This window comes from Podarcis raffonei, chromosome 12 (assembly GCF_027172205.1).
Source record: "Podarcis raffonei isolate rPodRaf1 chromosome 12, rPodRaf1.pri, whole genome shotgun sequence".
Lineage (NCBI taxonomy): Eukaryota > Metazoa > Chordata > Lepidosauria > Squamata > Lacertidae > Podarcis > Podarcis raffonei.
This window is the reverse complement of record NC_070613.1, coordinates 5,251,867-5,279,685: the sequence shown is the minus strand read 5'-3', so window position 1 is coordinate 5,279,685 and position 27,819 is coordinate 5,251,867.

Here is a 27,819-nt window from a genome sequence, read left to right as displayed (position 1 = left end):
CTTCATGATCTCGTGCCCCCTTTGTTCTGAATGAATGAATCTTCATTTGCACCAGCCACCAGCCACAGCAATAAAACAATCAAAATGCAGTATACAGAGGATAAAGGTAAAAAGTCAATTATACAAAATGCATTTTGGGGGTTTGGGTCAATAGTCAAATAATGGATCTTATTCCAATTTCCCCGGCTAAGAACCTTGCAACCTTTGCTGTCAGCTGCTCATCTTGATCTGCCAAGAGAAAGGGCACCGGCAGTGGTCGGGTGACCCAAAATGGACAATAATAGAGAGGTGATAACTTCATTCCTCAAATCTTTATAAAGAGTGCAAGCCAGAAGGACATGAGCCACCGATTCAGTACAGCCAGCTCCACAGGGACATAACTGTTTTTTGAGTGGAGTTTTTTTGGAATTGTCCCTTGAGTACAGTCGAAGGCAGTATAGTGGTACCCTGGTTCTCAAACGCCTTGGTACTCAAACAACTTGGAACCCAAACACTGCAAACCAGGAAGTAAGTGTTCTGGTTTGCGATCGTTTTTCGGAAGCCGAACGTCCGACTTGGCTTCTGCGGCTTCCGACTGAGTGCAGGAAGCTCCTGCAGCCAATCAGAAGCCACGCTTTGGTTTTCGAACATTTTTGGAAGCTGAAAGGACTTCCGGAAGGGATTCCATTTGAGAACCAAGGTGCAGCTGTACTGCTTGTGAGGGCTTGAGTCAGGCATGGGTCAGCAACAAAAAACTTCAAATCACCCGAGACCAGCAAAGTTAAATCTTTATTAAAAGAAGCTAAACATAGCTCAAGGGACGTGGGTAGCGCTGTGGGTTAAACCACAGAGCCTAGGACTTGCTGATCAGAAGGTCGGCGGTTTGAATCCCCGTGACAGGGTGAGCTCCCGTTGCTCGGTCCCTGCTCCTGCCAGCCTAGCAGTTTGAAAGCACGTCAAAGTGCAAGTAGATAAATAGGTACCGCTCCAGCGGGAAGGTAAACGGCATTTCCATGCCCTGCTCTGGTTTGCCAGAAATGGCTTAGTCATGCTGACCACATGACCCGGAAGCTGTACGCCGGCTGCCTGGGCCAATAAAGCGAGATGAGCGCCGCAACCCCAGAGTTGGTCACGACTGGACCTAATGGTCAGGGGTCCTTAAACATAGCTCAGGTTGAGTGGTCTCAGCAACTCTTCCTAGGACTGAAGATGCCAGAACTGAAGGCACCCACTTTCCCACCCCTCTCTAAGGCTCCACCTCTCCCGGGTTTTCCCCATGCAATCTCAAACTGTGCTTGCACACAAAGCGTGTTCTCCTTCATAGAAAGCATGTGTTGCGGTGGGGTCTGAACAGGCCACCCCTCTGTTGCTGGGCGGGTTAGTATGGATGACCATCTGCAGTGATTGGGCGGTTGGGTTACACTGCAAATTTTGGTGTTGCCATTTAGGGGGACGGACTAAAGGTTATAAAATCAAGTCACGCAGCACTGACTGGGCTCTTTTGCTGCATGCATCGGATCACCCGCCCACCCTCCCTAATCTAGGGCTATTGCGTTGACCTTGCTAAGCCTGTCATGGGGTCGCCTGCTTTTGGGGCAGGGGCCTGGTAGGAATTTTGTCCATTTGGCTGATTGGCTGGTGCCATTTGGTTTTTGCCTACTGTGTAGCAAATCGTCACAACTTGTAAGGTTGCGGTTAGGCATTGGTTAAAAAATTGGTTGGTGGAGGGGTAAGGATTGGCTGTGCCTGCCCCTCCAATGCTGCTGCTGCTAGGGAATTCCGTTAAAGGAATCCAGGGGCTTGCCATTCTTTCGTCCATACCCCTGAATGGGGCTTAGGGAGCATGCGGGGGGAAGAGGGTCTGGTGCCTGGCTCCATGCTCTCCCCAATATTGTTTTCCCTCACTGGCTTTCACTGGAATCTGGAAGTCACTTCTGTCCCTGGGCGTGGGGACAGATAGTCATAACCAATACCTAAGCAACCACTGACATTTATGTATTTTAATAAAGTTGTGGCCAAAATTATGCCAAAAACCTTAAACAAAAATTATGTGTGAATTGTGAATTACCGTATTTTTCGCTCTATAAGACGCACCAGACCACAAGACGCACCTAGTTTTTGGAGGAGGAAAACAAGAAAAAAAATATTCTGAATCTCAGAAGCCAGAACACCAAGAGGGATCGCTGCGCAGTGAAAGCAGCAATCCCTCTTGCTGTTCTGGCTTCTGGGATAGCTGCGCAGCCTGCATTCGCTCCATAAGACGCACACACATTTCCCCTTACTTTTTAGGAGGGAAAAAGTGAGTCTTATAGAGCAAAAAATACGGTATTTAGGGGTGGCTTGGGGGACCTCGACACACAACTAATCTCTGTTTTGCTCTGTTTCAATTTCTCTTTGGGTTCTAGGAGACCTGCAAGGAGGGGAGCTGGTCATGGCAGGTGGGGGAGACTCCCTGGATTTTCCAGCTGCTTCTTGACGCCTGTCCTCTCCAGCCTTCTCTTCTACCTCTGTCTCTGGAATTCTCTCTGCCACAGACTCGTCCTGCTCACTAAACCCTGTTGCTTCTTCAGCTTCTGACACTGCCTCCTCCCAGTCTTCTTCCTCTGACCACATCATCGTACCACCACCACTCCTTGGGCTCTGAGTCTTCTTTCCACCGCTTCTTGGCATCCAGCCCAGTCCGTAACACTGCTTAACTAAACGGAGGCAGTGAGAGATTTTATTTTCTTGGGCTCCATGATCACTGCAGATGGTGACAGCAGTCACGAAATTAAAAGACACTTGCTTCTTGGGAGAAAAGCAATGACAAACCTAGACAGCATCTTAAAAAGCAGAGACATCACCTTGCCAACAAAGGTCCTTATAATTAAAGCTATGGTTTTCCCAGTAGTGATGTATGGAAGTGAGAGCTGGACCATAAAGAAGGCTGATCGCCGAAGAATTGATGCTTTTGAATGATGGTGCTGGAGGAGACTCTTGAGAGTCCCATGGACTGCAAGAAGATCAAACCTCTCCATCCTTAAGGAAATCAGCCCTGAGTGCTCACTGGAAGGACAGATCCTGAAGCTGAGGCTCCAATACTTTGGCCACCTCATGAGAAGAGAATTATAGAATCATAGAATCATAGAATCATAGAATCATAGAATCATAGAATCATAGAATCATAGAGTTGGAAGAGACCACAAGGGCCATCGAGTCCAACCCCCTGCCAAGCAGGAAACACCATCAGAGCACTCCTGACATATGGTTGTCAAGCCTCTGCTTAAAGACCTCCAAAGAAGGAGACTCCACCACACTCCTTGGCAGCAAATTCCATTGTCAAACAGCTCTTACTGTCAGGAAGTTCTTCCTAATGTTTAGGTGGAATCTTTTTTCTTGTAGTTTGGAACCATTGCTCCGTGTCCGCTTCTCTGGAGCAGCAGAAAACAACCTTTCTCCCTCCTCTATGTGACATCCTTTAATATATTTGAACATGGCTATCATATCACCCCTTAACCTCCTCTTCTCCAGGCTAAACATGCCCAGCTCCCTTAGCCGTTCCTCATAAGGCATCGTTTCCAGGCCTTTGACCATTTTGGTTGCACTCCTCTGGACACGTTCCAGTTTGTCAGTGTCCTTCTTGAACTGTGGTGCCCAGAACTGGACACAGTACTCCAAGTGAGGTCTGACCAGAGCAGAATACAGTGGCACTATTACTTCCCTTGATCTAGATGCTATACTCCTATTGATGCAGCCCAGAATTGCATTGGCTTTTTTAGCTGCCGCGTCACACTGTTGGCTCATATCAAGTTTGTGGTCAACCAAGACTCCTAGATCCTTTTCACATGTATTGCTCTCAAGCCAGGTGTCACCCATCTTGTATTTGTGCCTCTCATTTTGTTTGCCCAAGTGCAATACTTTACATTTCTCCCTGTTAAAATTCATCTTGTTTGTTTTGGCCCAGTTCTCTAATCTGTCAAGGTCGTTTTGAAATGTGATCCTGTCCTCCCTGGAAAAGACTCCCTGGAAAAGACCCTGATGTTGAGAAAGATGGAGGGCACAAGGAGAAGGGGACGACAGAGGACGAAATGGTTGGACAGTGTTCTCGAAACTACGAACATGAGTTTGACCAAACTGCGGGAGGCAGTGGAAGACAGGAGTGCCTGGCATGCTCTGGTCCAGGGGGGTCATGAAGAGTCAGACACAACTAAACAACTAAACAACAACAACAACAAAGCAGTTTGCAATGATACAATACACACATAATCACACACAAATTCTATTAAAACTATAAAATCAATTAAAATGCCTTCTGGAATATAAAAGAAAGTCTTCAGGGGGTGCTGGAAGTTCAGCTGGAAGGGGGGGTCTATGAAATTGGGCCCACAATACTAAAGTACACATTTGCTGGTGGATGTGAACCATGCATTCGAGTCTGAAATGGAAACTGACAGATTCACTTATCCCGGGCCCAAATCCCTAACAGCCTTTTAAATTAATTTAAAAACCTTGAACCTAGTAATGTATGGGCAGTAGGGAAGACTTTTGGGACCCTCCTGTTATTATTTTGAACTGTTGTTAATATTGTATTCAAAAAGTGTTCCTGCTTGCCCTGGACCTTATGGTGAAAGGTGGCTAAGAATTATAGTTAACTTATTTTAGTTCTTATGCACATTATGTTTTGTAGTTTATTGTGTTTTATCATGTCTTGATATGTGTTGGAAGCTGCCCAGAGCGTACCACACATGTATTATTATTATTATTATTATTATTATTATTATTATTATTATACAGCATGCATTTTGAAGAGATAGTTGGGGGGAGTAATTCTCTATTTAAAGCATCCTCAATCTGAAGGGCTGGGCTGCCTAAGTCCAATTCAGAAATAACGGTCCCATCTGCACTACACACTGAAAGCAAGTTAAGGTAAGGCAAAGTAAGGTAAAGGACCCCTGGATGGTTAAGTCCAGTCAAAGGTGACTATGGAGTTGCAGCGCTCATCAGCAAGTCAGCGGTTCGAATCCCCGCAACAGAGTGAGCTCCCGTTGCTCTGTCCCAGCTCCTGCCAACCTAGCAGTTCAAAAGCACACCAGTGCAAGTAGATAAATAGGTACCACTGTGGCAGGAAGGTAAACAGTGTTTCTGTGCGCTCTGGTTTCCATCACAGTGTCCTGTTCTGCCAGAAGCGGTATCGTTGTGCTGGCCACAGGACCTGGAAAGCTGTCTGTGGACAAAGAGCCTGAAAGTGAGATGAGCGCCGCAACCCCATAGTCGCCTTTGACTGGACTTAACCGTCCAGGGGTCCTTTACCTTTTTTACCTTTACATACATTGAAAGCAGTATGATACCCCTCTAAACAGCCATGTCTTCCTTGCCAAACATCATGGGAAGTGTAGTTTGCAAAGGGTGTTAGGTAAAGGTAAAGGGACCCCTGACCATTAGGTCCAGTCGTGGCCGACTCTGGGGTTGCGGCGCTCATCTCGCTTTACTGGCCGAGGGAGCCAGCGTACAGCTTCCGGGTCATGTGGCCAGCAGGACTAAGCCGCTTCTGGCGAACCAGAGCAGCGCACGGAAATGCCATTTACCTTCCCGCTGGAGCGGTACCTATTTATCTACTTGCAATTTGACGTGCTTTCGAACTGCTAGGTTGGCAGGAGCAGGGACCGAGCAACGGGAGCTCACCCCGTTGCGGGGATTTGAACCATCGACCTTCTGATTGGCAAGTCCCAAGCTCTGTGGTTTAACCCACAGCACCACCTGCGTCCCTGTATTGTTTATTAATATGTTTATTAACACCTGTAAAGGATGTTACGAGAGCCCTATTCCCCTTGCAGATATACTTTAAAATGCATCTATTAGATACTTTACGAAACAGACGATGGCAACATTATTAACCAGCTAACACAGGATTTATCTGACAATTTGAAGCAGAAGCATGCTTTATTCAGCAACTGAACAACAGCAAAAAAAAGCAGTGTGCAGGCATCAAAGGCAGATGACTAATGAATTTATGAACCATCGCCCAGATCCAAATATTTGGAAAGCCTTCAGCAGGATTTAGCATATTCTTAGTAACCGTGGTAATTAAACTGACTATCAGTCTCTCTCTGTGTGTGTATAGAGAAAAGATCATTTTCGACAATGCCAGGCAAACTTCCAGGTGCAGAATAACTGAACAACAAAATAGGCGAGATTTTATGCAATCATCTCCTGAAGTGGCTGGCAACCTCATATCATAAGCTCAGGAATAAAGCTGTAATGGGAGATGGTTTTTCCATTTTCTGTGGGTCTGCGGGATGACTATATTCTGCGGGATGATACGAGAACCAAAAACACAGTTATCCTTAGAAATTCGCATTTTTCCTAATTTTGCAATGCAGATCTCCAGCTGAATAATGTGTATAAAAATGCATAAACTGGGATAAAGGGTCCATAAAAATTAATACAGTTGTGAAAATAACATGCCAGAATGCACTAAATAACAGCCAGAATGCGGGGAATTGCATTGCAAAAATATCTATCTGTATTAGGCAAAACTGCTTATTTTGATGTATATTAGGAGCAATTCACACTAAAACGCTGAACAATGTTCATGGGGATTTTTTTTAAAAAAAATTGCAGATGGTAGCAGAAATGTGGAGATGTGAATTTAATATGCGAAAGTTGAGAAACAGGGAGAACAATTTGCCCATTGCTGGTTGACCATCAAGATCAGATAGTCAACAGATAGCACATATCTGATAGATTGCTCCAAGGAAGAATGGATCCTAGTGTGATCGCTATGGTTACTTGCAGGTTTCGGTGCTCGCGCATGCGCAGAAGCACAAAAATGACATCACGCGCATGCACAGAAGCACCGAATCGCGTCACGCGCGTGCACAGATGCAACACTTCAGGCTGCGAACACTGCGGGCTGTGAACGTGCCTCCCGCACGGATCACGTTTGCAACCAGAGGTATGACTGTATATTGTTTATTAATATGCTTCCTAACTTGCGTTAGCAAGTTCTATAACTTAGCAGAGTTTTAAAACAGCAGGTAGCTGGTTGCAAGCTTGTTTCAGCTTCTCAGTATAGATTCCTTGTAAGATCCCTTATTTTCCCTCTTAAAAGAATGAACACGCCACAATCTTATTTAAGATATATAAAAGTAGTTTACTCACAGCATCATCAGTTCACAATTGGATCCCTGAAGGCAGACTTAGTTACAGATATATACATGTGAGTCTATCCCATATGGAGATAACCTCTTTGTCCTCTGTTGGCTGAAAGCCAACAGGGTATCTCTAGCTAAAAAGCTGCTCCAACGAAGAGAGGAAGTCAAAGAAGAAGAGAGGTGTTGCATGCCTTGTGCTTTTGTGTTACCTGCACAGGTAAGGTCACGCCTACCTCTAGTCACATGCAAGAGGAAGGATGCTCCAGGCCAGGAGGAAAGAGGGATAAAAGGGAACTTACCAGGAATATAGGGACGCGGGTGGCGCTGTGGGTTAAACCACAGAGCCTAGGGCTTGCTGATCGGAAGGTCGGCGGTTCGAATCCCCACGATGGGGTGAGCTCCTGTTGCTTGGTCCCTGCTCCTGCCAACCTAGCAGTTTGAAAGCACGCCAAAGTGCAAGTAGATAAATAGGTACCGCTCCGGCGGGAAGGTAAACGGCATTTCCGTGCACTGCTCTGGTTTTGCCAGAAGCAGCTTAGTCATGCTGGCCACATGACCCGGAAGCTGTACGCTGGCTTCCTCGGCCAATAAAGCGAGATGAGTGCCGCAACCCCAGAGTCGGTCATGACTGGACCTAACGGTCAGGGATCCCTTTACCTTTACATTTTTTTACCAGGAATATACAATTCAATACTGAATTGTATAATAGTGAGAGGCTTACACGAGTCTGCAACCAGGGATCTGTTGTGCATGTATGAAAGGGGAATGACCGCTCCCCACTTAAAACAGGGGGCGCCCTTTGCGTGGACGCGTGCAGCCCCTAGATCTGGAGCAGCTCCAACAGCATAGGCTTGGCTTTGCCTTCCCTCAGGTGGGATACCTGGAGGTCTCCGCCTACCTCAGTCAGTTGTCCAATCTCACCTGGGGGAAGCGTTGCCAAGGAGACCAGGCCAGGTAGGGGAGAGATTACCTGCCCACACAATAGAGGGAGGATCTTACCTGGGAATCCTCACTTGGCTCCAGAGTTTCTCCCACCCTACCCACCCTCAGTTAATGTCTTATTTTGCAGGTTAACTTTTCTTCACAGGTTTTGCAGATTAACTTTTCTTCACAGGTATGCGGGCACTGCTACGTTAAGGTCACTGTTAAAGGGCTGGAAAGGAATTTCCCTGCATTGGCAGGTTTCGCCTTTCCCATAGCAAAACGTCACAACTTTGGCGGTATCAGGCCTTGGGCGGAATCCTTTTGTTCATCTTCCTCTTTGCGGCGGCGATACCAGGGTTCCCCGTTAAAGGGGTTTTCTAAGGGAGGCTTTGACCGTACGCCGAAAGGTCGTCATTGCTCTCCCCTGCAGCGGCGGCGTTACGGGGGCGGCTATCTCTGCTTGAACATATGTTCTCCAGAGCCGGCCCATCCCCCCCACACACACTGGATAACCCTGATGCTCCCTAGGTCCCCGGCTGGGGACTGGGGAGGCAGAACGCCCAGTGCCTGAGCCAAGGTCTACCCACATTTGAAATTTAATAAAGTTGTGGCCAATTTAATCCCATAGCACGTTGTCTTGAGTCGTTATTCCACATGACGGGGGGACCGCGCGGGATCTGGGGACTCCGCCTGTCCACGCAATGTAAACTCTGCTACGTAAAGAAACTTGCCAGCACAAGTAAGGAAGGATATTAATATACAATATATCCTTTCCTGCCACCCTGAACATTCCTACAGAAACATCCCCACTCAATTTCAACGCTCTCTCTTGGGCTCAGCCGGGAGCACACAGACCCGCAGCCCTCAAAAAAAGATCATCACATTTTAAACATTAATAAATGCCGAGGGTGGGTTTTGTTTGCTTTCTCCGGTTAGTCATTTCGAGCACTCCGTCCTCGTCCTTCTGTCTTTTTCTGGGAAATATATATACATCCCACATTAACCCCACAATTAAATTCCAGACAGGCGGCGTGTCCACCCTCCCGGCAGGCAGAGGGACCGTTAGCAAAATGATTGCATCTATTATTTGAGGAGAGGAGCCAGAAATAACACAAGTACCCATCTCTCCCCAGTGGGGGTAAAAGAGGACAGAGGACCACCCAAAAAGGCCTTGTTTTAATAGACAGGACTGGCCTTCCCTTCCAGTTAGAAGGAAAAATCAAAGGCCATTGTGGGAGATGAAATGCTTAATTTGTTCAAACTCACGCACCTCTCTCACTGCGGCCCAAATTATACAGAAAGGTCTACTTGCAAAGGTGAGGCAGCTGTTCTTGCTTTTACACCCTCCCAAGGGACTCGTTAAATGGTTTACCCCCTTTTTTCCAACTAAATGTGAAATAAAGGGAGTTCTTCAGAGGAGGCTTGCCAGCAAAAGGCTGAGTTTGAAAGGACGTTTGGCCGAGGTACGAGGAGTGAACTAACATACCCTCCAACATTTCTCCCATGAAAATAGGAACTTTCTATCCCATAATAATGTACAGTGGTTCCTTGGTTCTCAAACTTAATCCGTTCCGGAAGTCCGTTCCAAAACCAAAGTGTTCCAAAAACAAGGCGCACTTTCCCATAGAAAAGTAGCTTCACACACTTACCTTCACACAATGTGTAATTAACTTGGGGAATTTTTTTACCGCAGGATGTGGTGAGGCCAGTACTTTAGATTTACAAGGGGATCTGAGAGATGAATGGGAGGTATGGTTTGTCAGTATTAATGGACAGCTAAATAGAAACTTAACCCCAAAAGTTAGGACCAAGATTCAAATCCTGACTGGGTAACTTTGCTCACTCGTAACATTGAACCATGAGGACGAGATGGTTGGACAGTGTTCTCAAAGCTATCAGCATGAGTTTGACCAAACTGTGGGAGGCAGTGGAAGACAGGAGTGCCTGGGACAGGTGAGGCTGCTGATCCCTTATTTTGGCTGCTGATCCCTTATTTTCAAATCTGAAAGTTGACAGCTATGGATAGAGGAGGTGTGGCATTTTGGGCTCTGGCTCCACCCACACAACCTCTGGCCCCGCCCACCAACATATATGGCCCCGCCCACCACAACCATGTGATCCCTGGCAGGCTGTTCCCAGGAGAGTGCAGCACTGAATCGGAAAAAGGGTTCTTTAGGCCTGCTTTAGGAGAGGAATAATTCTTCCTATTTTATCCACCAGGGCAGATCTACCTAATGTCAGCTCTTCCCCTGATAAGCTTCCAAGGAGACCCTGTTCCTAAGGGCACAGCTTTAAAAATAACCTGTAAATGGTACCCTATAATAAGGCAGAGGTTAGATGAGCGACTCGGCTATTATATCTAATTCTGCATTCTGTAGGAACGGGGCACTGCAGTCAATTTTCAATTGCTAGCATCTAAATCAGCAGGCCGTTTGGGTCTCAGGAAATTAGAGGCTGCGCAATGATGCGTTTGTGGGATTTTTACAGCTGGGAACCAGTGAGCAAAACAAAGGGCATTTGCCTCTTGCATGTCTTGCGGTGCGTTTGGAAGACTCCGTATCCACGCAGACCCAAAAGCACTGCAGGGAAAGTGGTCTTTAGGGGGCCCCATTGCTGTCTGTGGGTTCAGTAATGAGGCCAGGCTTTTGTAGACGGCTTCCTGCTAACCATGAATGGTGATGGGAGAGGGAAATAATTAGGCCTTGCTTCGGGTTGGTGCTGATGTTTGGCAGCTTCGCCGGTGATTAGCAATGGAAAAGCACGGAGAAAACTCGATGGGAAGGCTGGAGTTAATGTGGAAATGCGGAGAGCTGAGTTTAAGAGTGGAAAAACCCGAAACCGAAATGGGCAGTTTCTCCCATCCCTAGTTAAGAGCAGACGTGTACCTGGGTTCCGTTTTGCCCTTGACAAGGAGCAGTGGCGTAGCGTGGGTTGTCAGCACCCGGGGCAAGGCAAGTAATTTGCGCCCCCTAACCCGTGGATTTGCGCCCCCTAACCCGTGGGTTTGCCCTAACCCCAGATGTTGCGCCCAGTGCAGCCGGCCCCCCCTGCACCCCCCACGCTACGCCACTGACAAGGAGCTGTATCAACGCCAGGAAAGACCAGCGACAATAATCTCAAATAAAATGGCTTTTTGTGCCCTTTTGTGCTCTGCCAATGAAATCCTCTGAGAAGGGCATACGAAGGGGGGTGCGGGGGTGCAGTCTGTCTTGGGTGTCACCCCGACAGGGGTGTGTGACAAAATGGCGGGCGGCACTCGTCAACTGTGGGGCCTGTAGCGCACACGAGCCACAGGTCTTGGCACCCACAGGCTCCACACTGTCCGCCCACTGCCTCCCCTACCAGCTGTAGGGGGCTGAGGCCCTACTGCGTGCCCCGTCTCGTCCTGTATGGGCGCCATGTGCCCTGTCTTGTCCCAATAGGTGCTGTGTGCCCTGTGCCGTGCCGTCCCTATGGGCGCCATGCCCTGCCCCTATGGGCAGTTCACCCCATCCCTGGGCACGCCACCCCAGACGCCCGAGAGCCTTCCTCCGCCACTGCCTCTGCGGCCATTGGGATTGGGTCGCACTCTGCTCTGCCTTCGCTCCTCTTCCTCCTCCATCCCTCTGCCTTCCTGCCCCCTCACTCTGCTCGCGGCTTCCCCTTCTCCCTCCCTCCTTCATTTTTCCTCCACCTGCAATTCTCGGCCTCACTCCCTGTCTTTCTTCCCTCTGAGCCCACCAGCTGACTGTGGAGGGGCCACAATGGCTTTCGTAATTCCAGGACTATCCTTGGAAAATCAGGACACTTGGAGGGTATGGACACCGCATCCATCGTAGGGCGGAAATGACTGGCAGAATCCGAGACCTGGGAGACGAGTTGGTGGAAGAAGATTGGAAGAAATTTAAAGACTATCTGCAGAAACGCTGTAAAATTAATGAATGTTAAAATGATGTTGGATTGAAAATAAGTGGCATTAGCAACAAAGTTAATAAGAATATGCAAAAATGAATTGATAATGGGTGAAAATATAGAGTTATAATATGTTATGATATAGAGCTAAGATAAACGAAAGAGGGTAAGGATTTGCTGATTTGATTATTTAAATAGGAATACAAAAAGGGGAGGTGTGAGGAGGTCAAGGAAACAAGCTAATGAGTTTAAAGTAACAAAAATGGATTTGTTTTTAATTCTTTTTTATCTATCTTTTTTATCTATCTTTTTTATCTATCTTTTTATGTATCTTTTTCCTTTTATATGTCTTTTTTGTATTTTGTAAACCTATGTTTTTGTAAAATCTTAATAAAATATTTTATTAAAAAAAACAACAAAACATAATGGCTTTCATAATTCCAGGACTATCCCTGGAAAATCAGGACACTTGGAGGGTATGGACACCGCATCCAACTACGGCAGCGGAGCCTAGCCATTGTGTCTGGTAGCTATCAATAGCCCTCTCCTCCACAAATTTATCTCACCTTCTTAAAGTCTCCCAAGTTGGTGGCCCTCCCTTCCTGCAGGACTCCTGGCAATTTCCAGGAGCTGAGTTCGATTTTTGCGCGAGAGAACCAGGACTGAGAAAGGTGGACATTCATCTTACTGAGACCTAGTAACTTGAGATTCCAACCTGCCTGTGATTTACCTCAACAGGAAAAGCTGAGAGCGTAACATCTTGTTTCTCACAAAAATGATAAGAGCCTGACCTACATGGAACTTTTGTGATCTGACCTAACAAGGCAATCATTAAGTCTTCCTCTCTTTTTTTGCAGTAAATTAAGAGAAGGTGCATAAAATTAATGCTGTGGGCCATGACGCTAATGGAATTGGGTTTTAATGCAGTATTAGCGACAGTTAATTGCAAACCCTGCTGTGCCAAACACTGGAAAAAACTAATGAAAGTGAAACTTTGGCTGCTTCTCTATGCTGTGTCTTTGACCTCTGGCTCTGGGGTTATACCAAGGGTTTTAGGATGCTTCTTTTCCCCCCCTGGTTCTCGCATTTCTGAGCTTCATGGTTTCAGAAACGTTTTCTTCTTAGATATCCATTTTAAATTGAAAAGCACATTCATTCATTCCTCAGCACAAGGGCTGCCAACTTCCGGGAGGCCAGTGGCCACGTTTAGAACTTTTAATTATTTCTATTTATTTATAAAAAAAATATCTAGGGACAGATGGAGGCTATATGATTCTGAGTACCAGTTACTGGAAACTTCAGAAGGTGAGAGTAGGCTATTGTGTTTGAATCCTGCTTGCTGGTTTCCCATAATAATGGGCATCTGGTTGGCCCCTGGGAGAACAGGATGGTGGACTCAATGGCCGTTGACCAAGCAGGCCTCTTCATATTCTTAGAGATTTAGGGAGGATCCCCCTAAACCCTAGAAATTAATAAATTAATTTTGATTAATTGGGATATGGATTAAAGTACAAGTTGTAGAGGTATTCCAGACAGGGAATTCCTGGGCTGGCTTATCCAAACCTGGCTGGCTTAAAGGTAAAGGGACCCCTGACCATTAGGTCCACAACCCTCCCGCTTTATTGGCCAAGGGAGCTGGCGTACAGCTTCCGGGTCATGTGGCCAGCATGACTAAGCCGCTTCTGGCAAACCAGAGCAGTGCACGGAAACGCCGTTTACCTTCCCGCCAGAGTGGTACCTATTTATCTACTTGCACTTTGACGTGCTTTCGAACTGCTAGGTTGGCAGGAGCAGGGACCGAGCAACGGAAGGTCACCCCATTGCAGGGATTCGACAGTGCCACCAGTGTCCCGTCCTGGCTGGCTTAGTGAAGACGTAAAAAAGGTAAAGGTAGAGGACCCCTGGACTGTTAGATCCATTCAAAGGCGACTATGGGGTTGTGGTGCTCATCTCGCTTTCAGGCCGAGGGAGCCGGCGTTTGTCCACACACAGCTTTCTGGGTCATGTGGCCAGCAGGACTAAACCGCTTCTGGCGCAACGGGACACCGTGACGGAAACCAGAGCGCACGGAAATGCCGTTCACCTTCCCGCCACAGCGGTACCTATTTATCTACTTGCACTTTGATGTGCTTTCGAACTGCTAGGTTGGCAGGAGCTGGGGAAAAGCAACAGGAGCTCACCCCATCGCAGGGATTTGAACCGCTGACCTTCTGATCGGCAAGCCCTAGGCTCAGTGGTTTAGACCACAGCGACACCAACGTCCCCTTCTTAGTGAAGAGCAAACACGTTAACCTGACAAAAGGTGTTGATGGGACATTGTGCAGGGGTGCCCAAACTTATTTCAAAGAGGGCCAGATTTGGGCCAACCAAAGTTGTTCACCTTTTTTTTTGGATTTAAGTTGTTGAGCTTGTTTTGGGATTTTACTCCAGGAAATAAACTGCCACAGGGGCCGGATTAAACCAATCGGCAACAAATCCCCGATAGGGACTTTGGACATGCCTGGTTGAGAGGAATAATCCTTTTGGCCTGGGGAATGAGATGTTACCAAGGCGATGGAATGTGTGTTTGAGGGGACAGGAAAAGGCTTTGACACAATCATTAAGGCAGCCTTTAAGTTTCTAACTCTGTAACCCCATGAGGGATGCTGCTGTTTTGTTTTGTTTTGTTTTGTTTTGTTTTGATGCACAAGAGACAAGATGTTTGAGGACAGGTTTTCGAATTAAACTCCCAATTCCGCACTTTCATTAAGAACTCTGGCTGAGTGCTCTCGTCTCACTGGATAATTGCCGGTGCTAGCTTGCAGGCTGTCATTTGTTGAGGACCGAAAGATATATTTACCCAGTGGAAATGGGACATGGAAGAATTCATATTTCATGCTCTGCTTCAACTGTTCCAATAAAACAAACGAACAGAAAAGTACATTCATAATAGAAGTTTGGACATGTTTGCAAGGGGTTCTCCCCGGGCTGCACTTTTGCAGAGCAACCCTGAGCAAAGTTTTGGTGAGGTTAAGAGGAACTCAAGTAATTTTCTCAAGCGCACATCTGTGAATAGGCATGCATGCAACTGGACCACAAATGCATGCACACACACACACACACACACACACACACCTGAAATCTGGACAAATAACAGGAAAGATTTCATCCTGCAGGCCTTTGGCTTAATCCAGCAAGGCTTAACTTAGGTCTTCGAGATGTTTCAGTGGCCATTGGCTTAGCTTTCAGAAAGTCTTGGACAAATTTGTGGAGGATGTTTCTTTCAATGGAAATCCCATGGACATGATTCATGGCTCTAATTTTCGGGAAGGGCTGCAGCTCGGTGGTGGAGCAAGAGAAGATCCCAGGTTTAATAATAATAATAATAATAATAATAATAATAATAATAATAATACTTTTTGTACCCTGTCCATCTGACTGGGTTGCCCCAGCCTCTCTCGGCAGCTTCCAATAGAATATTCAAAAACAGGACTATTCATCACACATTAAAAGCATCTCAATACAGGGCTGCCTTCAGATGTCTATGGAAGGTTGGATAATTATTTATGTCAGTTGATGGAAGGGCGTTCCACAGGGTGGGTGCCACTGCCGAGAAGACCCTCTGCCTGGTTCCCTGTAACATCACTTCTCGCAATGAGACAACAGCCAGAAGGCCCTCAGAGGAGGACCTCAGTTTTGGGGCTGAACGATGGGGTTGGACACACTCCTTTGGGTATACATGGCTGAAACCATTTAGGACTTTAAAGGTCAGCACCAACACTTTGAATTGTGCTCGAAAATGTGCTGAGAGCCAATGAAGGTCTTTTAGGACTGGTGTTATATGGTAGCTGTATCCTGGATTAGTTGTAGTTTCCGAGTAGCTTCCCAGCTCCCAAAGTAATATTTCTCCACAGTTTTTATGGGCAAGAGTTCCTCCACATGCAGAATCTGATATCCTCTTATTTTACCTTACGTCGACATGTATACCGTATTTTTTGCCCTATAGGACGCACTTTTCCCCCTCCAAAATTGAAGGGGAAATGTGTGTGCGTCCTATGGGGCGAATGCAGGCTTTCGCTGAAGCCTGGAGAGCGAGGGGGGTCGGTGCGCACCGACCCCCCTCGCTCTCCAGGCTTCAGGAAGCTATCCGCTAGCCGTGGGAGACGCAGCTCTCCCACGGCTAGCGGAGAGCTTGCTGGCACCCAGAAGCTTGGGGCACGCTGAGCTCAGCACGCTCCAAGCTTTGGGCTTCGCACAGCTCTCCCACGGCTTGCGGATAGCAGCCTGTTCTGGGGGCTGGGGAAGCTCGGGCTTCCCCCGCCCCAGCCCCGCACCTGGGGGGGAAATAATTTTTTTTCTTTATTTCCCCCCCAAAAAACTAGGTGCGTCCTATGGGCCGGTGCGTCCTATGGGGCAAAAAATATGGCAAATGGCTGCAGACAAAGCTTGGGTTCGGCTGTGTGACAGCAATTGGGGAGCTAATTTCTGCTGAGGGCTTTAGTTCCCAGTTGTTCCTGAGAGATGCTTCCCCGAGGGAGAGCCACTGTTCTTTTGTAAACCCAACAGAAAGAAGAAGAGAGGAATTGTTTTCAAAACAAACAGCGCTGCTGGAAAGTCCCCTGTGTGCAACAAAAACCCAGCAAACACCACGTGAAAATGTTTCCCATTGTTGATTCCCAGGAGAGACGGATGATCTGCAGTCTGTGTGCTGCTGAAAGGATGCCACTCCTGTCTAGATGTCATGGGACACCTTAGCAATTGTGTCACTTATGAGCAGCCTTTGTGTGCACTTCCAAAGGAGGCTTTGAATATCCTTGAGGCTGTCAGTCATTGCATTGGTTCAGGAAAAGCCATGTTCTGTTGCAAGTGGCATGGGACCATTGTAAATGCATGAAACCACTGAGCCTCTTAGGTGTTTCCGTGCGCTCTGGTTTCTGTCACGGTGTCCCATTGCGCCAGAAGCAGTTTAGTCCTGCTGGCCACATGACCCGGAAAGCTGTGTGTGGACAAACGCCGGCTCCCTCGGCCTGAAAGCTCATATTATCACTTTTATGGATCAATTCATGTTCTCATTCAATTGGCAAGAGGATTCTGATAATGGATTGCCTCTCCCAGTGCCAAAGTGCTCCGTTCAGGGGCCGTGAGTGATTTTCTGCCTTCAGACTGGCCCTCCTGTAGCCTTTCACCATCTGAAAGGATCATCTCGACCCTTCAGGCTTTCTCAACCACTAGGAATAGGAAAAAAATGCCTTATTAAAGAGCTTGCAGATCAGCAATGAAGAGACTCATTCCCAGTTTCATGTCTGCATAGAATTACAATTACAATGGTACCTTGGTTCTCAAACGCCTTGGTACTCAAACAACTTGGAATCCAAACACTGCAAACCAGGAAGTAAGTGTTCTGGTTTGTGAACTTTTTTTGGAAGTCGAATGTGCTCCGTTTTAAGTGTTATGCTGAGGTCTGTCTGTTTTTGCTATTGTTTTGTTTTTGTGACTGTGTGGAACCCAGTTCAGCTACTGATGGATTGATTGTGTGACAGCAGTACATTGTTGCTTTCATTTTATGGATCAATGGTCTCATTAAATAGTAAAATTCATGTTAAATTGCTGTTTTAGGGGTTGTTTTTAAAAGTCTGGAACGGATTAATCCATTTTGCGCTACTTTCTTTGGGAAAGCGCACCTTGGTTTTGGAACGCTTTGGTTTTGGAACGGACTTCCGGAACGGATTAAGTTTGAGAACCAAGGTACCACTGTACTCAAAACATTACCACACTGCTGACAACCAAACAGAAATTGAACTCCTGTACAGTGTTTTGGAAGGCACTCTGTGGATGTGAGTTATCCTTGTGGTTCCAGAGTTCTTAGCCCCATTTCTTGTTTTGATTTTCAATCATAGAATTGTAGCATTGGAAGGAACCCAAAGGTCATCTAGTCCAACCCCCTGCAATGACTATGTGTCGCTGTGATCTGTTGGCTTGGCTGGTTGATCATGGAGATATGCAGTTGTGGAGCTCTGCAGATTTAAGCAGCGGCACTGAGCTAGGGGTTATTGAACACTTTTCCTTCTTGGATTATTGGGTTTTTTTGCAATTTGAACCCACACCCCAGTGTCCTGTTTCTCCATGGGTAGAAAAGCAATGCATCACCTACCCAATCACACAATGCTGGTGAATCCGGCCTCACCTTACAGAACCAGAATGCCGGGGGATTGAATAACAACAATGAACTCTACTTCGGGGTTGTCATCTTTGATATATTAAAATCATTTATGTAGGCACGCTGCTTTGAAAGCAATTTTGAAGAGGTTGTGCTGCACAATACCTTAAAGAGATCCAGTAAAACAGAAGTATTGCCACTAAGCTACTCTCGCTCTTTGCTCGCCCCAGACGATATTGATAGAACAGTTTTGCAAGGTTTGTATAAGCTGCGTCCTCTCATTCACAAGCCCATGTCTCCACAGCTCAGCCTGAAATATGGGCCTAATAATGGAAGGCTTTGGCTGTATTTGCATTTGTATTAGCATGGCAATATCTCTGTATTTGAAAGCTGGGTATTGAAACAGGCGTTCGAAAGGCATGAACGCTGGCTGTTAGAATTCCTGCTCCACGATTGCAGTCATGGGATTGTTGTTTTTCACAACACGGTATATCCTTTCATTCCACAGAGAGGGAAGTGATGAAGACAGGATGTTTGTATTACTTTATTCCATGAAGTGGGACTATTGTCCTTTGTTCTTTTTCTCTTTCCTCTCTGATGCTAGAGAGAGAGGGAGCCATGTTGCAGTGCTCCGGGTGTGTTTATATGTAAATAAAGTAGATTAGCCAAAATGCTGAGTTGCTGAGGTCTGGTACGCATGATGCACAAACTCTGCAGATCCCTAAGTGTGCCGTTGTTGGTTGGCATTGGTCACTGTGATGTTCGGGCTGAAGAAAGCTTTTGAAGCTCCCAAACGATCAACCAGGAGGGAGGGAACATGCCAGTCGGGCATGTGTCTCTGCCAGAGTCCTACTCAAGTGTAGGCTGAGCTCCTGACACCGACATCTGCATTGGCTCAGTCCGTTAAAAGCTATATTGTAATTCTGGCTCCTCCCCTTTGCGCTACTTGCAAAGCAGTTCCTTCCTCAGTTGCCAACTTAGCGTCTGCCTTGTGTGGTGTAGTGGTTAAGAGCAATAGACTCGTAATCTGGGGAACCGGGTTCGCGTCTCCGCTCCTCCACATGCAGCTGCTGGGTGACCTTGGGCCAGTCACACTTCTCTGAAGTCTCTCAGCCCCACTCACCTCACAGAGTGTTTGTTGTGGGGGAGGAAGGGAAAGGAGAATGTTAGCCACTTTGAGACTCCTTCGGGTAGTGATAAAGCGGGATATCAAATCCAAACTCTTCTTCTTGTTGTTGTTGTTGACAGGGCCATCTTAAGCATATCTGGCGCCATGGTGCAAAGCTCCCCTCCATTTCCCAGAGTTTCTTAGGGAGGATGGTGCCACAGGCGGGGATGGAGGAGGCAGGCAGCAGCTGGAGGGCGGCTTCCCATACCGCGGGGAAACCCTATTTTGGGGATCCGGAGTGAGGTGGGGTGAGTGGTGCAGTGCTTTGAATCGACTGCTTCTTTCACGGAGTGAAGCCGCATTGCTGCTGCCGGAGAGCGCTGACTTTTTCCTGTGGACAATTGGATTTTAAACAACTACCCGTGAGTAGAACGGAAAATTGGATCTTGAAATACTTTAATTTGGCACCGAAGCGGGAAGGTTCTAAACAGGAAGTCCGCCTTCCGCTACAAGCTAAAGACACTACAAGCTAAAGTCTCTGAAAGCTTTTGACAAAGGATTAAATTTCCATCGGTCAAAAATATAAAACCCCCCTTGGAAGCAGGAGAAGAGGGGGGAAGTTTTGGACCTAGTGAGCCTGCAGGAGAGAGTGAAAATTAAATTACCACTGCTCTGAACCTGGGAACGGGCTGCTAGATGACGTTTGGGGAATGTTCATTGACAGAACGGATTTGACAGTTAGCTAAAATAAGAAAGATACTGTTTCCATTGTCCTCTTCTGCGTTCAAAAAAGGAGGAAAAAGTAACTGAAAATTGAAACTATTTTTATTTGCTCGAGTTGTGCTTGAAAGGATTGATACAAGTGGAGACTGTTTCTCTCTAGAGGGAGCATGTGAAACTGTTACAGGAGTGTAACAGGGAGATCTCCAGCTGCAAGATAAGGATTCTGAGAACCAGAGTTTGACCTTGGACCATTCAAAATGTTGATAGGAGAAGCTATTGTGACTGTATTATATAAGATAAACTACTCGCTGGAACAGCTTCATAAAAAAAGAGATGACACGATCTTTAAAATTGATAACTTGGAACAGAAAGTGACTAATTTGAGTCAAAAAGCGAGTATCAACACAGAAACAATTCAGGACTCGGCACAGGAATACACCCTGGCAGGACAAATGGTGGAGGAAAAGGAGAAAGCTGTTGTTGTGAAACCTAAAGTAGTACAAGCGGGATCCTTAGTTTTTCAGAAGCAAATTGAGGATTATAAATTGAGGTCTTCCATGATTGAATCTAGCAAAAGTCAGATTTTGAGGATTGGATCCCGGCTTGGACTGAAGAAGGAAAGCTGGAAAGATGCTTCTATCCAGGGATTGACTGACTTTTGGGACATGGGTTTGGGTTTGGAGGAGCCTGAAGTTTTGGGGGCCTTTAGATTTGGAGGAATCTTGAAATATGTCCTGAAACACTTTATGGACTTTAGTTTTAATCATGGAAATTTGGCTGAACTGTCCAGAAGGAATAAAAGTACTGTTAGGTTGGAGTTTTCCCGAGATTTGCTCCTGAGCATTAAAGAATATGAAGAAGATCTGCAGAAGGGACTTGGAAAAGATTTAAGAGCCTCGGACATAAGATCTCCAGGTTGATGGACTATATGGATCTGACGGAAAGGACTGGCAGAATCCGAAACCAGGGAAAGGAGATGGTGGAAGAAGACTGGAAAATTTAAAGTGTATATTTAGAAATATTGTAAAAGTAATGGCTGTTAGAAAAATGGTGGAATGATATTTTATGGATTTAGCAGAAATGCTATAAGAAGTTAAGTATATATAAGTAATTTAGTCTTAATGGGAAATAAGGTTAAAAAATATGTTATTTATGATATGATAGAAAATAGAGAAAGTTGGAAAGGATTTGCTGAAACAAGTACTAGAAGTGGGATACAAAAAGGGAGGTGTGAGGAAGTCAAGGAAACAAGGGAATGAAGGATAGAGTATGGAAAAGGAGGGATGTTTATAAATTGTTTTTGTTTTGCTTCATTTATGTGTTTAGTTTAATGGGTTCAGGTTGGGTTTTGTATTGTTTATATATTGTATTGTATTGTTTTTGCTTTCTTTTTCTCTTTCGTTTTTTTTCTTTTCTGTCTTTCTTTTTCTTTCTTCTCCTTTTTTGTAACTTTTAAAAGTAATAAATATTATTATTTTTTAAAAAAGAGGCGGAGGCTGGACGCGGCGCCTCCCGGCTCAGCTGGACACTTCGTGCCACGGTGGTCACGGCAGACGGAGGCTCTGAGAGCGGCGCTGCTTCGGCACAGCAAGGCGAAGGCAGGCAAGGGCGGCGAGCTAGTGCCGGGAGGCGCCACGTCTAGCTTCCGCCTCTTCCCTGGCGCCCTCCAGAACTTGGCGCCCTGGCGTCCTGTGCCACTAGCCTCTGTGGGTAAGATGGCCCTGGTTGTTGGCATCTGTCTGTCTTGAGAGACAATGGAGTGCGCCTCCTGGGGCGAAGTCAAACCACTGTGTTAGCAGCACTAAAGTGACTTCCCCGGGGCACAAGCCTGGGCAGTGTGTCTGGAGGTCCTGAGCTGCCCAGAAAACAAGACCCCCCTCTCAGCCTTGCTGTGATGGCCTGGGAATCTGATGCAGAGGCTGAACTGGAGGAATCCCAGCCTGCACAGGAGTCCCCGCCTCCAGGGCCGGCTGAGCTGGGGCAGGGGCTTGAACCTGAAGGGCCCTCACCTGTGCCGGATCCTCAGGAGCAGACACCAGCAGAATCCACTCTGGCTCCAGAGGTGATGGAGGACCCATTGCCTGCAGGTGCTCCTCTCCCAGCCCTGTCAGGGGAAGGTGAGGCTGCCTCTGGGTCCAGTATCCCTCCAGCCTCTCCTGAGCTGCAGAGGCTCAGGGTAGAGAGGCGGAGGGAACTAAGTTCTCACAGTGCTCGCCTGCAGGCCAGGAGAGGCGAGTCACCTGTGGACCGGGACCGCCCTATGTCTCAGAGGAGATAAAGGCCAGCCCTCCCAGCCCCAGGTTGTGGGAGCAACATCGTTGGTTACCTGTTCCTGCCGGCAGCCTGTCCTGCTTTCTGCCAGAGTTCCTGACCACGCCCGATTCCCTGCCTTGGACCTCGCTTCAGCCTCGGACCGGACATGGACCACGCCGCACGGTACCCCCCCCCCAGGACCAGCACACTCACTAATGTGATCCCAAGGAAAGCAGAGCAAGATGTTTGGGCGCCAGGTTGGCTGCAGGAATTGCTGGACAAGGCCTTAGGGACTCTACTCCAGATTTCTGTAGAGTTTGCTATAGAGCCTTTTCTTCTCCTTAAGATGTCCTGCAAAGCAGTGGAGTTTTAGGATCAGAGTTTTCCTTCTTCTAGATAACCTTCCTTCCCAGCTGGATGAGCCCCATCTGCCCCTCGCTTCCCTTTATGGCACATGCAGAAACCACCTTCTTGACCGCTGGACCCATTATTGATCTCATCCGCCGGAGCCTGTCTTTGCATGCAGGGAAAGCCCCTAACTCACCGAAGGCTTGAGACCCATTGGCTACCTTCACCTGGTTTAGCCTGCTGATCAAGGCCGTTTCCTGGGATTGTGGCCGCTGTCACATTCAAACAACTTCTAGGAGCCACAGGTGAGAGCTGAGTGCATTCACAGAGACAAATGGATATAGACCACTTCTTCGGGATGTACATTTATAGGAGAGACAGGCCCTGCTTATAGAAAGCTAGGTGCTCAGGGTCTAGAAAGCATGCAACCTTTTTTCTTTTTCTTCTTCTTTTTTGGCGATCGCTTGTAGCCAAGTAAGATTGCCATCCATTAACAAGCTTTTAACAGTATTCCGTAAGTGACTGTGGAGGCCAGTTCTGGATCCACACGTCCTTCCACAGTGGAGACATTGGTTTCCGGGCAGGAGTTGATCATGGTGAGGGTTTGCCAAGCGTGCCTTCCTCTTAGCACGTTTTCCCCTTGCATCCTGAGTTCGAGTATCTTCAAAGCCCACGACACCTTTGGTCAAGGCTGTTCTCCAGTTGGAGCGCTCGCAGGCCAGTGTTTCCCAGTTGTTGGTGTTTATACTACATTTATTTATTTTTTTGAGCTAGATGTACCAATACAGTCATACCTCTTGTTGCGTTTGCTTCACGTTGCGGCTTTCCGGGTTGTGAACGCAGCAAACCTGGAAGTGTATACTCCTGGGTTTCGGCACACACGCACGTGTAGAAACATTCTGCATGCTTTGCACATGCGCAGAAGCATTCTGCGCGCTTCGCACATGTGCAGAAGCGCTCTATCGTGCTCTGCGCTTGCACAGAAGCGACGCTCTAGTTGCAGACTTTTCAGGGTGTGAACGGCACCCAGAACGGATCGTGTCTGCAACTAGAGGTACCACTGTACTCAGTAATAAGGCATGTGTTGCTTTTTCAGAGGGCCTAATCACCTTAATAATAGCAGTATTCTTTCTTTGCTCAAATTTGGGGCACTTGTGACAAATTGAGGCAATGGCCTCCTGCTGCTACAAGTGCTTCTTTTGTTCAGAAACCAGGCAAGCTGTGTATGTCATTATTACTCATTAGCCGCCCACATCTCTCCTTCAAACACATCAGCAAAGACTTTAGCAACAATTTCTGCAGGCAGACGGGTACCATTTTAGCTATCTGTCCAACAGATACATCCATCCATTTATCCGTTGCCCAAAGAGAAGGGTTCTCTGAGCGATACGCCAAATAAAATGGATTTAAAACCCCCGGTTCCAATTAAACTAGCACGATTCCAAAGCAGAATTCTGCAGGTTAAAGACATCACAGCGACAACTATCTGACACAAGAAGCCATCAGGCAAATGAAAAAGGCTATTGCAGACATCAATGATCAAGGGAGGAAGTGAAAGTTCTCTCCATGCTTTCTGATTCTGGGTTAGTGCCACCAGATTTGCATGTAATTGGGTCCATGCTGACCACGTTGCCAAGCCGGTTGAGACAGGCTCAATAATCTTTTTTTTTTTAACATAATATTTATTAAAGATTTTTTAAAAAAATTATAAAAAAGAGAAAAAACAAGAAAAAAGACAAAACAGAAAAATAGAAAGAAAAAAATACATCCATCATTCTCAAATTTTTAACTTTCATTACCTTCTTTCCTTGACCTCCTCCTCCTCCCCTTTCTTGTATCCTGGTTAATAATTATCACAGCAAATCCTTTCCATAGTTCATAATATTTTGTCCTTACATTACCTTAATCTATTTTCACCTTGTCTTATAGCAAACCTTAAAACTTAAAACTTAAATCTTATTTTTACCAACTTCTCATAACCATATCATTAACCTAATTCTTTAAACATTTTTACTAGAACCAAGTAGTTCCATTTCAACATTCTTCTAACATTCATCAATTATTTTAAAACAGTCCTAATGATAAAAGAAAAAAAAGGTAAGACAATCCAATCTTCATCCAACGTCCCTTCCTCCTGGTCCCGGATTTTGTCAGTCCTTTTTGTCCCATTGATCTAGCGCATTAACCTGGTATCCTTATATCCGAGGCTCTCAAGTCTCTTCCATGTCCCTTCCGCGACTCTTCTTCATGTTTTCCTTTCACTCGTGGGAACTCCAGCTTAGTAATGTTTTTGACCCTTTTCAGCAAATCAGCCCCATTTCCATAGTCCAGACTAAACTCCATGTGGTATTTAAACACCTGTTTCAGATTCCCTCCAAAATTAAGAGCCCCCACAACTCCAAACATCTGACGGCCCATTACCAGACTCAGAAAGTCCAAACATCCCTGCATAGGAGGGTCAATCCAACCCCCCATTTCCAAACCAAACCAAACTTTATCCTTCCAAATCTGGTTTCTTCCAAATTCATTTATCAGATCCAAAGGCTCATGTTCCTGCAGGGCTGCAACTTCCTCCATTTCTGACACCCAGGATTCAACAGCATCCTCTTCTCTCATCTGTGCTGTCATAGCACACTCCTGTTTTAATTCCTGGGTAGGCTCCATGTAAGTTTCCTGCTGCCTGTTCAAAAATTCTGGCCGCATTAGTCATCAAATCCGTCTTCTGGCTTAACTGATCCAATAGGGCATGGCGCCATCCGGGGTGGCGCCATCGGCAATGGCGGACTCCCTCTGAACTGGAGGGACCAGCTCCGCGCGAAACGGGTCGTTCACGCTACGGCGAAGCGGGGACCCTTTAAAAAATCACAGGCGGATGAAGCCTGTGACCATGGGACTCGGCGGGCACCCTTAGCGCCCCCCTCAACCCGCAAAGGAACCCATTAACGGGCTCCGAAGCGAAGAGGGGGAAGTGGCGCGGTGCCGTGAGTCAACTGCTTTTTCCGTGGAGCGAAGCCGCATAGCCGTTGCCGGAGAGCACTGCCTTTTTCCTGGGACAATTTGGCATCTAAAGAATCACCCGTGAGTACTTAAATCTTGAACAACTGGACTCTAAATAAGGACTGGCTAGTAGAGAGGAATTGGACTCAAAATTTACTTCAATTTGGTACTGAAACGGGAAGGTCTAATCAGGAAGTCAGCCTTCCGTTTCTTTGTAGTCAGAATAAAGCAAAGACAACGTAAACTAGAGCTTAGAAAATTACTTTTAAAGGATTGGCTTTCATCATTTAAAATCGTGGAACCCCCTTCGGTAGCAGGAGAAGAATGGGGATCTCTTTTTGGACTGTTTAAACCTGCAGAAGTGAGTTTAAAGTAAAGTAACTTTCCACCGTCCTGATCCTGGAGCGGAGTGTCAGGACTGACGTTTGAAGCTCATTGACCAGAGACAAATGTTTTTGACAGACAACTAAAAGAAAAGTAATATTGTGATTCCATTGTTTCTTTTCACATTTCAAAGGAACAAATATTGACAGAATATCTTAAAAAAGAAACTTTGTTGCTATTGTTCTGAGAAGAAAGAATAAATTGACCTTGTAGGACAATGTTTTCAGAAGCTCTGTTGGAGACAGGCTCAATAATCAGCAGCCCAGCTTTTGTGTGCAGTGAATACCTGGCTTAATAATAATAATAATAATAATAATAATAATAATAATAATAATGAAGAAGAAGAAGAAGAAGAAGAAGAAGAAGAAGAAGAAGAAGAAGAAGCAGCAGCAGCAGCAGCAGCAGCAGCTGGATTTTGAAGGGGCAGAGGAACCAGAGACCAAATTGCAAACATGCGCTGGATTATGGAGAAAGCTAGAGAGTTCCAGAAAGACATCTACTTCTGCTTCATTGACTATGCAAAAGCCTTTGACTGTGTCGACCACAGCAAACTATGGCAAGTTCTTAAAGAAATGGGAGTGCCTGATCACCTCATCTGTCTCCTGAGAAATCTCTATGTGGGACAAGAAGCTACAGTTAGAACTGGATATGGAACAACTGATTGGTTCAAAATTGGGAAAGGAGTACGACAAGGCTGTATTTTATCTCCCTGGTTATTTAACTTTTATGCAGACTTCATCATGCGAAAGGCTGGGCTGGATGAATCCCTAGCCGGAATTAAGATTGCCGGAAGAAATATCAACAACCTCAGATATGCAGATGACACAACTTTGAAGGCAGAAAGTGAGGAGGAATTAAAGAAGCTTTTAATGAGGGTGAAAGAGGATAGCGCAAAATATGGTTTGAAGCTCAACATCAAAATAAATAAGATCATGGCCACTGGTCCCGTCACCTCCTGGCAAATAGAAGGGGAAGAAATGGAGGCAGTGAGAGATTTTACTTTCTTGGGCTCCATGATCACTGCAGATGGTGACAGCAGTCACGAAATTAAAAGACGCCTGCTCCCTGGGAGAAAGGCGATGGCAAACCTAGACAGCATCTTAAAAAGCAGAGACATCACCTTGCCAACAAAGGTCCGTATAGTTAAAGCTGTGGTTTTCCCAGTAGTGATGTATGGAAGTGAGAGCTGGAGCATAAAGAAGGCTGATTGATGCTTTTCGGTGGTGGCACCTGCCCTGTGGAATGCCCTCCCACCAGATGTCAAGGAAATAAACAACTACCTGACTTTTAGAAGCCATCTGAAGGCAACCATGTTTAGGGAAGTTTATAATGTTTGATGTTTTCATTGTGTTTTTAATTTTCTATTGTGAGCTGCCCAGAGTGGCTGGGGAAACCCAGCCAGATAAGTGGGGTGTTGTTTAGTCATTTAGTCGTGTCCGACTCTTTGTGACCCCCTGGACCAGAGCACACCTGGCACTCATGTCTTCCACTGCCTCCCGCAGTTTGGTCAAACTCATGTTTGTAGCTTTGAGAACACTGTCCAACCATTTCGTCCTCTGTCATCCCCTTCTCCTTGTGCCCTCCATCTTTCCCAACATCAGGGTCTTTTCCAGGGAGTCTTCTCTTCTCATGAGGTGGCCAAAGTCTTGGAGCCTCAGCTTCAGGATCTGTCCTTCCAGTGAGCACTCAGGTCTGATTTCCTTCAGAATGGAGAGGTTTGATCTTCTTGCAGTCCATGGGACTCTCAAGAGTCTCCTCCAGCACCAGAATTCAAAAGCACCCATTCTTCGGCGATCAGCCTTCTTTATGGTCCAGCTCTCACTTCCAGTCGTGCATTTGCCTAATTCCCTTGCCAAGCCATCCGAGTTGATGGCCGTCACTGCTTGCTGTGGCAGTGAGTTCCATAGTCCAACTGTACGCTGCATGAAGAAGCACTTTCTTTT